The 13,605-nt window shown below is 43.1% G+C and overlaps 1 long non-coding RNA gene across 3 annotated transcripts in view; it reads left to right on the plus strand.

The window, feature by feature from the left end:
- The window catches only part of LOC144165107 (uncharacterized), a 102,998-nt gene that overhangs the window by 38,242 nt on the left and 51,151 nt on the right, over window positions 1–13,605 (plus strand). The window lies entirely within an intron of this gene.

A 13,605-nucleotide genomic window follows, 5' to 3' on the forward strand; every position in this document is an offset into this window, starting at 1 on the left:
TCAATGTGAGTTGTCCTTTAGAGAAATTCAAAAGAAAAATGTACCAAACTTTCTCATCACTCAGCATTTTCTGTTCCTCCGTGACAAATACAAGGCAGCTGAATTTTACACAGATGCTTCAAAAACTACCACAACCGTATCCTGTGCTGCAAATGGTCCCCAACTTAATATATCCAAAACAATGAACAGGAACACAAGTATATTCACTGCAGAGGCGCACGGTATTCTACTGGCTTTGAACCACATTCTTCGAAACAAAGTTAAGAAGTCAGTTATATACACAGACTCTCAGTGTTGTCTCAAATCTTTCATCTGGGTAGGTCAGTAGAAACCCTACTTTTATTTGTGTTTTAAGAGCTCTCCACTCTGCTTATGGCCTGAAACTCGTTGTCACAGTCTGCTGGGTTCCTGGCCACTGCGGCATTCCTGGAAACGAAGCTGCTGACCGTAGTGCTGCAGCTGCCGCCCTTCGAAGCAGCATAGACATAAACAAGGTCCCATATCAAGATCTGAAACCTTTTGTAAAAAGGAAGCTGCGGGACCACTGGCAGCAACAATGGGACAGAGAAGCAGAGAATAAACTACATGCTGTTAAACCTAAAATAGAAAAGCCTCCTGATGAAAAACATGGCAGATTTGTGGAGGTAGCCTTATGCAGATTGAGAATTGGCCACACACACATTACACACTCATACCTTTTAACAGACGCAAACAAGCCACACTGTCATCGGTGTGGGGGGCAGGTCTCAGTTCTTCATATGCGCTTTGAATGCGAGATGTGCAACATAGAAAGAAAACTTCACTTTCATGAAATATATACTCATTGCATACCCTTGCACCCTTCATTATTTTTATCAGATAGTCCCATGTTTTCTTACAGAAGAGTCTTTAATTACCTTACCGATGTTAACATCTTAAAGTACATAACTCACTCCCCATGATCTCACTTGTCCTCATGTTCCGCCACAAAACAATGGCGGTATTGTGGGGTTTTTAACAACTTGCACACCTATATTTGTTACTTTTAATTATGGCCCTATACACCAACTTCCATAGTTTAATTTTAATGTAGTGGATTTTTCAGATTCCATTTTATTATTGCCTCATAGTACCCCACCATTGTCATGGCGCTCTTTGCCCTCGTCGGCCTTGCGCCATAAAACCCTAAATCATCAAACACACAAGCAGAAACTACACGAGAAAGATATGAACATTTCGGTCGGGTACGTCAGCAAGGAGGAACAGACGGACAATGAAAAAGTAAAGGCATCTGCAAACACTCATGTTCTAAACTCTCAAATTGACGTATCATATCGGAGAAAACAAATAACACGAAATACATGTAAAGTGCGTTGAAATGTATGGACAAAACATACGGCCACATATGCCAACAAAAACGTTAACGCGCAGTCCCTTGTATACCATACTCCCGCATCACAAATAGCTTCAGGTACTTGCATTTTGAAGAGCGTGTTTTAAATATCTAATATTGCGTGAAAAAATGCCTAAGAATACATGAAAATCATCATTATCGAGGTGTTGCAGACGACATACACGGTGAAAGCATCTCTGTGGTCGTTACATGAAACCACAAGTGGGGACGGAGTGCTCGCTTTGGCTCCCTTACCAGAACAGAGCTCACCAGTTTGGGGCTGTCGAATTTACCTGAACAGAAAAAATAAATCGCGGTTCGTTCGTCTACGTTGTAATTCTTCCAGGTTAAGACGCTTTAGGACGTGGTTGTGGTCGTATTTTACATGCGGGGTGTAGCAGTGAGAGAAGATGCGAGTGAACCTTTTTGCACCCTCTCTAGGCGCAGTGATGACGAAGCACTCACACAGTTCCATACTGCCGCTGCAAACTCCACCGTTGGGATAACAAGGGCTTTCTACAAGGCTAGAAAACACGATTCACTTGAGAACTATATTGTTGCACGAGAGATCGCACCCAGAGTCGGAAGAGATGTGCGTGCTAGGTGGTTGACAAGAGGTGTAAGTAAAAAATTCATGAAAACACTCAACTCGCGTGTTACGGTTGCTCTTTTGAGCGTCTGAGAGCCGAAGTGATACAAAAAGGCCAAAGGAGAATTTTTTCGAATGTATGCAATAGCACAGGTATTAAGAGCATTTCGGTCTAAGTATTTAGTTTTGCACCAAAGGGAAATCGCGTGTACGTCGCTCTGAAGCTGGGCGTAATCTTCCTCTGATACCACTGCAAGGTAAAGTTTCATGTCGTCTGCAAACCGCAAGAAAGAGGAATGCTTTACAAGAACTGTACATCATTCACAAATACGTTAAACAGTAAAGGGTCGAGGATGGAGCCTTGGGGAGCGCTGGACGGTACAGCGAAGCTGCAGCCAGCGTACTGAACGAAGTTTCTTCTATGTTTGAGGCAAGTAGACAACCACACGCAAAAAGCAAGAAACAGGCGGTACGCAGACAGCTTGCGAAGGAGCATATCATGGTTTCCGTTGTCGAAGGCCTTGCTGCAGTCGAAGTAGATGACGTTCATTTGAAAACATTAAAGTATGCAGTTGCTGGCGTCACTAAAAAAGAAGGCAAGGTTAGACTCGACATACCGGGCAAGCATAAATCCGTGCTGATTACTGTGAATAAACGAATCCTCATCTTAGCGCCTGTCTTGTATAAATCCATTATGAAGTTGCCGAAAAATTTTATTTTCTTCCTTCGATGCTAGAAATTATGACTTTATCGTCTGCGATACGAACCTATACACCACTGACGTTACTGTAAGTGGTCTCTATTGATAAGTACTGGCTTTGTTGCCTCTGACCTTACATATTAAATTCCTCCTGCTTCCTAGCCAATCCTCCTAGATTTGCTTCGTTTGTACCACCTTATTTATCGCCCTATTAACGACGTTTTTTTTGTCCAAGCAGGTTTATCAGCTGCATTGGTATTCCGTCCGGGCCCACTGCTGTTTGGGGGAAAATCTTCTGCTCTGCTTTTTTTCAAACAAGGTTGCACAAACTTATTTTCCTTTCCGCAGTCTTCTGTGGCGTTGATGGTATTGGTGCAGGCTTTCCTACCTCTATTTCCCTGATCTTCTCACTAATCCCTCCATGGAAATGCACCAACGCCAGCTCTCCTTCGAAATGTTTCGCCCCCTCATCAATCAAGAATTTTCGATTGATGTCGTTTTTGAGCCTAGAGATTTCACATAGTTCGTAAACTTCTTGGATGCGGTTTTGTTCTTCTTCCGTATTCCTTCCATTCATTGTTCGCTTTTTTCTTTGATCTTTGCTTGCAGCATTTTCTGCACTTCTAGTTTTTTGTCCAGAATAGCTACCCCATTCTTCCTTCACTACTTACGCGTCCATACTATTTCTTTTGCCTCTCTCTGTCCTCTCGGCGCGTTCTTTCGCTGATAAATAGCCTCTTTTTTTCTATATGTCACGAGCTTTTCGGCTTTTTCTTGCCTTTCCGTCGGTTTCGTGGCTTCGCTGCGTCCATCTTATGTTTTATGAACGCGATCATTTAATCGTAATTTCAATTTCGTCTGGGTACTTATTGATTTTGCCTTTCATCGTATCAGCGATGATATTCAACTGTTTATCGTTCAAATTAGTTCCTCCGGTGGAACCAATTTCTGAATTTGTCCGGGTTTCACCTCGAGAATATAAGGTAAGTCGCTTGTGGTCGCTTCCTAAGGTGTCTGTTCCGTTTTCATCTGTCGTTTTTCCCACAACCTTTGGTATACTGTCTCGGAGACCAGACTATAGTATATGCTGAAATATCTGTTGCAGTATTCCCACGTTATTGGCCCATAATGCTTCGTTTGTGTTTATATTATTAGCCGGCTCTCCTGACATAGATGTATTACTAGAGAAGCACTGTGGTCTGTGTATCTATCCAAATATTCTATGTTGGCATTCATATCTCCAATTAGGATTATTTAACGCGAAACATTGAACAGGTTTATATCTCTTTTCAAGAAGTTGCCATATCCACTTGCTTTTAAACGGGGTGAACTAGGTTAGTTTACACTTGCAAAATGACAATTATACAACGGCAATCAATAAGAAACAGCAGCTCTCCGATAACTAGCCTGTTGGAAACTGAAAAACTGACTCAGGAAGCGAGGGCAATAGTTGCAAAACTTAAGAACATGAAAGCCTTGAGTACGGCGGGCGAAATTGTGTTAGCCGAGCTGTCGAAGTTTATTAACAGAAGCAGATCTAACAAAAGTATTGGGTACAACATGAAAGTGATGGAGGGAACGCTAGAAATTGGAGGAAGCTGAAGAGTAGAACGAAGCTCGTTAGGTGCAACGACAGAATGTACGCAATCAAAGATGAGTAGGGTACATGACATGGACGAGAGATTAAAAGTATCAGAACGGTTTTACAGCACCCTATACGCCAGCACTGTTAGAGCAGGGGAAACTACTGAGTCAAAAGGGTAGCTCGTGATGTCCAACTAGTAACCAAAGACAAAGTAGAAAAGCCTCTCAAGTGCATGCCAACAGAAAAGCTGCCGGTGACGACGCCATAACCGCGGATATTTTAAAGAAGGAAGGAGATATTTTGCTGGAGTATCTTGCTGCGCTATTTTCAGAATATTAAAGAATCTAAAAGCGCCCATAGCATGAAAAAATGCCAACAATTTTGATTCACCAGAAGGGGACACTAAAGACATTAAGAACTACAGACACATCCGCCTACTTTCAGTTGTGGACAAGATGTTCACCAAAGTAAAAGTAACCTAATCAGAAATCGCAGAGATCCTCAACAACCGAGAGAGCAGGCTGGGTTGAGGAATGAGTACTCAACAATGAATCACATCTATGTTGTCAATCAAGTGATAGAAAATCCTAGAGGCTATAATAAACCCCTTGACATGGCATTTATAAACTCCGAGAAAGCGTTTGGTTCAGTAAGCACTGCAGCAGTGGTGGAGACGTTGAAAGATAAGCAAACCGGGAAGATCTACATGAGACTCCCAGACGACATATAAAAATGATGTACGGGCAGGATAACACTTTACAAGCAAAGCGACAAATTCGCCATTGCAGAGGGCGTAGGACAGGATGATACTATCTGCCCAAGCATGGCTTAAGGTTGTATTCAGGAAATTGGTACGGCACTTTCATGTTATATATATTTTTTTGCGATAGTCTGGAATAGGTTGGGCATGTGGGGTCTTGGGCCAGTCTTTTTTATAAAAGTCCTTTTCTCATGCTTTGCGCGAAAGCCTTCTGCGCGAAGTTTGTAGCTTGGAAGTGACTGGATTCCCACGTGGCTCTTGCATGTGTGTAGCAATGATTTTGCAAAACAGTACAATAATAGCAAAATGAACGGCTGAGTGTCGTAGGAATGATCTCAGATACGCGAAGAAAAATCGCCGTTATTTTTTCTTGCTATTTTTGTCACACCACTTTAAAAAGGTCACCGGTGATTAAGACTAGGATGTTGTCTCCGAAAGGGACAGAAAGATTGACACAACCGTAAAAAATAAAAGTTCCATTTGAAGCACTCTACGTGGTTCACTAACTCTTCTCGTGGAATGAAACACTTCATTTCATTTTTAGCATGTGGTTTGTATACTTACCAATAGTGCTACTGAATACCTGATTAAAATTGTACGGTGGGTGCTATGATACCGAACAGTGGTCTTTCAGGTAGGAAAACTATTCTAAAAAAGTGTAACTGTTCACGTGCGTTGGTCATACCTTCGTTTTCAACTGCGTGCGAAGCTCTTGCGGGTCTTCTTGTTCCCCGCCCTCAAGCGGCGCTTACGTTCCTGCCTAAATTTCTTGTTCGGTGTTCCAAGCGTTTGCCTCTCCAGTTTTTCTGCGACCCCTCGGTGCGGTGGTCTTATCACAAGGAAAATCTCCCTGCTGTGTTTTCAATTTCACTTCTCATGTGTTCTCGTAATGGGGGGGCCTTGTAGTGTCCTGGATCAAGCGTGGCCGATCACACACCTTCACACAGTGAAATGGTTTGTAATTTTTCAGGGTGGCGATTTCGGGCGGTTTTTATATGGCCAGATCTTGTTGCTAACGTTTTTCATCTCTCACGAAATGTTTTGGCCTCTGATTTGAAAGTATTGGACACCCATTTGAAAGTATTGAACGTGGAGAAAACATTTCTGTAGTACAATAGAACCTCGTTGATACACTTTCAAAAAGGAAAGAACCAAAGAGAGAAAAGTACAATCCGGGAAAACGTATTATGCGGTAACAAACGTAATATAGGGAATTGTTATGTGCTCACGATGGAGAGCTTAGTAACCGGGAAGTCGTATTACCCGAGAACGTATCAGTGCGGTTCTACTGTAACTTCCTCGTCCCTGAGGTTGCATATTTGGTAAAATACAGGCCTGAAAGAAGAAAAAGGATATATTGTTCTTACTTCAATTTCCTTTTACCTGGGAAGATAATGATAATTAGAAACTAGTTTTTTGCTGGTATACGTGACACATACAAATAAGAAAATGTTGCTCAGTGCTTAGCGATTCCTAAACCTGTTGGTCCAATGAGATCTTGGGCGTAATTGCGTGTTTTGGGATTTCCGAAACAATTTGTCAGCTCGCATAATTGTTGTTGATGGTGGGGTCACTAATTTAACCTTCACAAGCTAAAAACCAAATTTAAAAGTTTCTCTTAGCAGGCCTTCGAAATCGCTTTGGAAGCATTCTGAAGTCAAAGCTCGAGGAAATGAAAACGCCTAACAGGACATTTCGACAACTACACCACATCAAGGAAAACGAAAGTCTGAAAAATACTGAAATCTTCGGAGTACATTCTAATTATGGCATAGAAGCTGAAATGTTTGAAACGGAACCAAAAGGGCAGTGAATTGCGCTAAATTTTTTCTCAAGACATTCTCATTTTCATTCATTGCGGTGAAGAAATAACAACCATTGCTGACAAACACCACATGAAAATGTTTTAGCACTTTTTTACCCGGTATCGCCCAATTATCATCCAGTAGGACAAAGTTGAATTTAGGTTCTCTTAGAGGCGGTTAAAAAGTGCCTAATATAAGTTGAGCTATCTACATAACCTGTCGACTATTTCTTGAAAGTATAAAGGCCCCTACGGAAAACCGAAACTGATATTTAGAGTTTCGTGCTAGAAAACAGTATAATTGTAGCGGGATTTCTAAGCTTACACAACTAATCCAGTGAAAGTGATTGTGACCACGTCAACTCTCTAGACAACATGTTGGAGCTAGAAACTTGACATCTGGAGAGTATATTGCTACTAATACCATACAGCTGAGTAATGGTACTATTTTTTTAATTACTCATGTTTTTGTTTCGGACATCCTTCATTATCTTACACCAGTCGTAATATAAGAAGCAAGTTCTTGCTCGCATGAAAAGCTCCCACACCATTGCCTAAAAAGTTATTTCAATAGTTGCCCAACTCGAACGTAATGTAGAATCTGAATTTTCAGCAAAATTACAGCACTCCTTAATATGCATCAGCTGTGCAAATGCACGTGCATCTTATAACGCCGGTGAAATGAACAGTGTTACTCCTCTTGGCGCGTACAGTTCATGTCTCTGCGAAAGCCAGGTTTCCAAGTGTTTGAAGTTACGCATCCAATGGAAGCAGTGGCCAAAACGTGTAGGTGCATATCTTACTGAGTGTTCATCCATGGGACCTAAGCATTTGCTAGATCCATTTTATCGGTTCTCGCCACAGGTCACTGAACAAGTTTGACTGTGCAGATTACGCTTCGCAGTCCAAACTTTACGACTGCTTCACGGTCAAACTATATGAATGTGAAGCTTATGCTTCACGGTCATATAGTATATGGGGCATAACGTGCCGAGCAACCCCTGGCTAAGACGCACGCCGTAATTGAATGTAGGGATTAATTTTGGCCCCCTGAGCATCTTTAACATGTGCTGAAATCTTACATGCGATTTGGCGTTTCGCCTCACCAAAAAAAGCAGCCATTGATGCCGGGATTGACCCACGACCTTGGGCACCGCAGCGCAATGCCTCAGCCACTGCGCCACCGCGGCGGTTATGCTCAAGGTTTCATGATATTCTTTGTTTCTTTGAAGGAAGCATGGTCGTGTAAATTGTCGTTCTTTTGGCTTGTATATTGATACTGTTGTTGGAAAAAAAAATTTAAGGAAAAAAAAATATCTGTGCACCACAAAAAGCAACTTGTTTACACTGTGCTGGTAGATAAAAGAAGATGCGGTCCAGAGAGAAATATCTCAGATCTCCGAAACTTTTGAGTCAACAATGCCGGACCCAAACGGTGGCCTCTTCTCATTGCTTTCTTTTCCAATTTTGATTGTATACAGAAGTAATATTTTCCCACCGTCCTCTTTCAAACAGCTTCGTCAATGTAACACCTACTTTTCGGAAGTGGTTACGTTGTACATCAACAGAGTTCTGGATGGTTCAATAGAAAAAAAAACGTGTATTGCTAGCTGGCCAAGGACAAGCAACAACGCATCACAATTTGTCAATGATACTGTAAGAATCTAGCCTCACAGCACAATAAAAGTGTGAAATATATCTATTGGAAATAAACTACAGAACACCAAACTAAAATTTGAAAGCACCGCGCTACTTTTATCTACAGTGTACTGCGGCTGCGAAGGACCATGCAGGTGGGAAGCAGATTAGAGCAATACATAAAACAATACCTGTAATATATTTCAATAGATACAAAGCAGGGATATGAGAAAAGGAACACTCCCTTAGAAGTATGCCGCGAGCCCCAATTCAGTGCGTGCTAATTATGAAATAACACTGATCAGTAAAATGACAAATATAACAAAATACAGACAAAAAAGTGACATGAGCTTTTATTGAATTCCTAAATCAATAAGTAGCGCAGTTTAAAAGCATTTCCAGATTGCGATAACACACTTTTTTTCCTCAGTGAATTCCAGACAGCAATAGATTGCGGCGAAAATGAGTTCCTGAAAACTTTAGTGCGCGTTTGATAGGGAACTGGAGTATATGCAAGCCGACTGCTCGATGTGCTTGACAAAAACGGGTGAACATATGCGGGCGCATTCACATTCAGTTTGTTGGGATAGAGCAAAAATGAAAATTTAGTGTCGCAATTTTTTTGCGAGGATCTAATTTTTGAATCTTCTTTACCAGCATTATAGACGCTGTGAATCTGTTCTATTATACTTGCTAAATATAAAGCGATCTGCCCACCGCTGTACAACCTCAAGCCTATGCGCATCTTCTTGATAGTATGGGCAGGAAACTACACGTACATATTTATGTTAGGCAAAACAAAAGTCCTGTAGGAAAAAACTTTCAATCAAATGGAGCGTTTTGTTAAATTTTGTGCAAGTAAGCCGAGTTTTCGGGTTGCTGCTGTAAACATTTTTTCGATGTGCGAGGACGACATGGGATTGTTCGTAATTGTCAATCGCAAATATTTGTGTTCTGCAGCTTCCACTACGGTTTTGTTATTTTTTGTACGTGATTAAAAGCGGTTCTCAGTTATTGGTGATTTGAAGCAGCACAGCCTTCTCGGAATTCATAGACATCGACTGGGTTGTGCCTTGTTCGTGAAATCTCGCCAGACTACTATATGATGAAATGTCGTTCTGGCTAGTCCCTTTCTTTAAAATTGAACAATCGTCAGCGAATGACCTAATTTGAGCATTAGGACACACAGCAGTGGTTATATAGATTACGTACATGAGAAAAAGCATGGGTCTCAAGACGCTCCACCGAGGCACGCCCGGCGTAAGCGGCAAGCCCTTGGGCGGGTACGCATCGTCATCCACAGATTCAGTTTGGTAGGACAAGTACTGCTTTACCTCAGTATTAATAAAAGAGGGAAGGCGAAATCTCTGGAGTTTGTTTCGAAGTTTACTGTGGGATACATGATCTAACGCTTGGGTAAAAAAAAAACTAAAACAGTCTTCCCGGCGGAATCAAGCGTTGAAGCGATCTCATGAATAATAGAGCTGGGTGGTTGTGGAGAGGTTTTTGCGAAATCCGTGCTGGTGGTTTGATATCAGTTATAACGTGCAAAGGAATGTACCAGGATGTGTTCAAGTATTTTACTGCAGAATGAAGTCAGGGATATCGGGAGGTAGTTTACTTTTCGTAGGATTCTTATTTTTTGGTAACTGCGACTAACCGGGCGACACATCAATCATCTGGAATGATAGCCAGTTATAAACAATGACGAAAAATTGCAGTACGGATATACGACACGGGCTCGGCACACCGGTGCATGAAAGCACTGGAATAATATCCAGGCCGACTGAAGGTGTTTCTTTAAGGTTCAATAAGACAGAAAAAAGACCTTCAAAAGAGCATCATCAAATGATTGTCATGGAATATGCAAGGTCTCAATAACTGGTTGTCGTGTTCATTTGGAGAGAATCTGGAATAGAACTGTTTATTTGACACGTCAGCTCACCCCCTCGACTCTCTTACAAGCCCATCCGCGTTATATCTTGAGCCGAGAACGCGCCAGAACTTCTGAGGGTTTGTTTTAATAAACCTACGCGAAGTAACGTGAAAATATTTACTTTTCTTTCAAAAAATATATCTTAAAAAAACTCAGGGGGCTGACTAATATGCCCCAGTATTTCAGTAATAAGTATTTTTGTGCAAAAAGGTAGCTTAATGCTGCTCTTTATGCGGGGCAAAGTTTTTCGCGCCTGTTTCCTCAAATTCTGTCAGAGATACATAGACATTTTTTCACACTGAAGCTTTAGTGAAATATTTATCTTCAATGATTGCAGCTTAGTTTCAGGGCACTCAATGAAAGAAGCAAGCCACACACACACGAAGAAGCTTAGTCGCTGTTTGCTTTTTTTCATTTGTGCCTTGTGAAACGCCGAGTTGTTCTGAAAATATCGTAAGTATTGAAGTCCAGGACAAATACAACACGAAAATAAGTTCCCTCAGTAGTGTGCCGTTTATGTTTCTCCTCGTTGCGCATATTGTCATGGCGCAGCAACTGATCAAAAAACACAGCGAACAGGAAAGATGACGTACGTAGGCGAACTTGTGCCTGTTGCCTGGCTGCAGACACGCAAGAAATATGCTCTTACGGAAGTGCTTGGTCATTGTCTTCTTCCGGGCTGCGCGTTTATGATAATGGTTTTCTTAAGATAGCAATGATGATTACAATGAAGGCTTACATATGAATGGCGCGCACCTACTCGGGATGATGGCCCATAACGAAAGGAAATGCTGCATGAGAGTTGTATGCGCTCCGGCACAGATTACACACGTAGCACTATCCGTCCTTCGAAGGAACATCGTCTTAATGCGGAAGAATATATATGCATCAACAGGGTCCGAAAACAAGATGGTTGTTCGGTCGCCTTACCAGAAAACGTACGGTTCCATAGAACCGATGTGAAGCGTTTAGGATGATATCGACAACGTCCGGCTACACTTGCAGTGTCGTGTACCTCCTCGTAGGTTACCTCGCTGAGATAATGAAGTACTTGACCCGACACCATTGCGTAGAAGCTTAGTTTGTTGTCCTCGACGTCGGATAAGTATCTAAACCCAAACTAGGTAACCCGCGTAAAGGCCGCGTGGCGGCGGCCGAGGTCGTACAGGAAGGCGTGCTCGCGCTCGTGTTCCCTGATGAGGAGGCGGGCAAGTTCCCACGCTTCTACGGAGCGCTGTACAAACTCCTTCGCGGTGATGTAATCTCCGTTTTAGATGTCATAAAGCAGCATACCGTCGAACATTGCTGTAGCTTTTCTGCCGCAGAGGATGGTGAAGGGTGTCGATCGAGTCGTCTTGCTGGGCCGTGTTATACGCAAACGGGAGGTAGCAGCGAACTGCATCCCAAGCCGGTGTCGAGGTTAGCGAATAATGTGAGCATGTCAGCGGTAGCTCTGTTTAGCCGTTTTTTTTTTCAAACTATTCGGGTGAGGGTGGTACGCACAAGCTTGTCGTTAAGATGAGTCACTCCGAGTGAACACTTCCTCAGCAGTTTCGCCTGAATGCGGTTCCACGATCCGTACTGACTTTTGGAGCCCCTTGATGGAAAAGTATTCGTCTGAAAAAAATCCCCCGCTACTCCAAGTGCCATTTCTTTGTGAAGTGCCTTTGTTTTTGCTTACTTAGGTAGTCAGTGACGACTACTATCCACCTTTTCCCCATTTTGTTGGGGAAGAGGTCCAGCAAGCGCATGCCAAACTGCGAAAATGGCCCGTCTAGAATTAGAACCAGTCGGAGAAATTGGTCCGGTCCGACAGGCTGGGCTTTACCTTTTTGGCAGTCATTGCAGTTCCAGGCGTGACCCGCCGAGGTGGTTCAATAGGCTAAGGCGTTGTGCTGTTGAGCAGGAGGTCACGGGTTCGACTGCCGGCCGCGGCGGCCGCCTTTCTGATGGAGGCTAAAAGCAAAAACGTCCGTGTGTACTAGATTTGGGCGCACGTTAAGGATCCCCAGGTGGTCGAAATTAATCCGGAGCCCTCCACTACGGCGCGCCTCATCGCCTGCGTTGTGTCGGCGTGTTAAACCATACAATCAATCAATCAAGCAATTCCAGGCGTACTGCCTCACGTTTTCTCAGAGGTCCGGCCAGTAATGCGCCCTTTTGATTTTAGCAAGCGTACGCGCGTAACCGATGTGGTCCGCTTGGCGCTCATCATGGCACGCCTACAAGCTATCGTTTAGTCGAGGTTAAGAGCGTACACAAGATTAGCTCCGGCCGTTTGGTGTGAACTTTTATGCATGCCGCTGGGAAGGCAAGACGTTGTGGGCCTTTAAAAAACGGCTTGGGTGGGACTGTGGCGTGGCCTTTCATGAAACAAATTATTGGCAGGAGTTCCAGGTCTCCCTGAAATGGTGACCACATTTAAAACTCCACTCAATGGCTCATCTGTGCTGTCGTCGTCAACCACTGGCAGATTACATACTGGCGCTCTCGAGAGGCACGCTGCATCGGGATGAGGCGTACCGGATTCGTAGACAATGGTCATGTCATACTCTTAGAATCTGACTCCATCGTTGCAAGAAACCAGACTAGTTTTAGGCTTCGCAGGCCAACTCAGAAAATGATGGTTGTCCTTGCAAGCTCAACCATAAAGGTACGGTCGAAATTTCAAAAACGCTCAGTCAACAGCTAAAAACGTCTTTTCCTTTCACGCGTAATTGTTTTCCGCTCGCGACTGCGTTCGGTTTGAGTGGGCAATGTCTCTTTTTACACCGTGTAACGTGTCTAGCCTGAGAAGGTTGGCTCTCTATTTACCATATTTGGTGCTTCTTCATCGAGGTGGCCTGAAACAGGTGGTGCCTGCAGGCAGGGCCGTAGATGTTCGAAAGCTACTTGGTGTTTAGCGGACCAAACAAAAATGATGTCATTACGAGTGAGGCACATGACAGTGGCTGGAATGTGGGTGAATTTTGCAATGAATCGCTGATAGTACGACGAAAGGCTCTTAAAACACCGAACTAGTTTATGTTAGTAGATTAAAAAAAATTGAAAACGGCTTCTAACTTGTCCAGGTCGACACCGATGCCAGCGCTGCTGACGACTTAGCCGAAGAAGAGAAGCACCTCATAGCCGAACTGACACTTTTATGACTTGGGCGTGAGCCAAGCTGACAGCATGACCGGTAGGACGAATGAAAGCAGTCCTAGTTGTACTTCAGATGC

The sequence above is a fragment of the Haemaphysalis longicornis genome, unplaced genomic scaffold, assembly GCF_048455015.1.
Source record: "Haemaphysalis longicornis isolate Haplotype H1 unplaced genomic scaffold, Haemaphysalis longicornis Haplotype H1 scaffold_14, whole genome shotgun sequence".
Lineage (NCBI taxonomy): Eukaryota > Metazoa > Arthropoda > Arachnida > Ixodida > Ixodidae > Haemaphysalis > Haemaphysalis longicornis.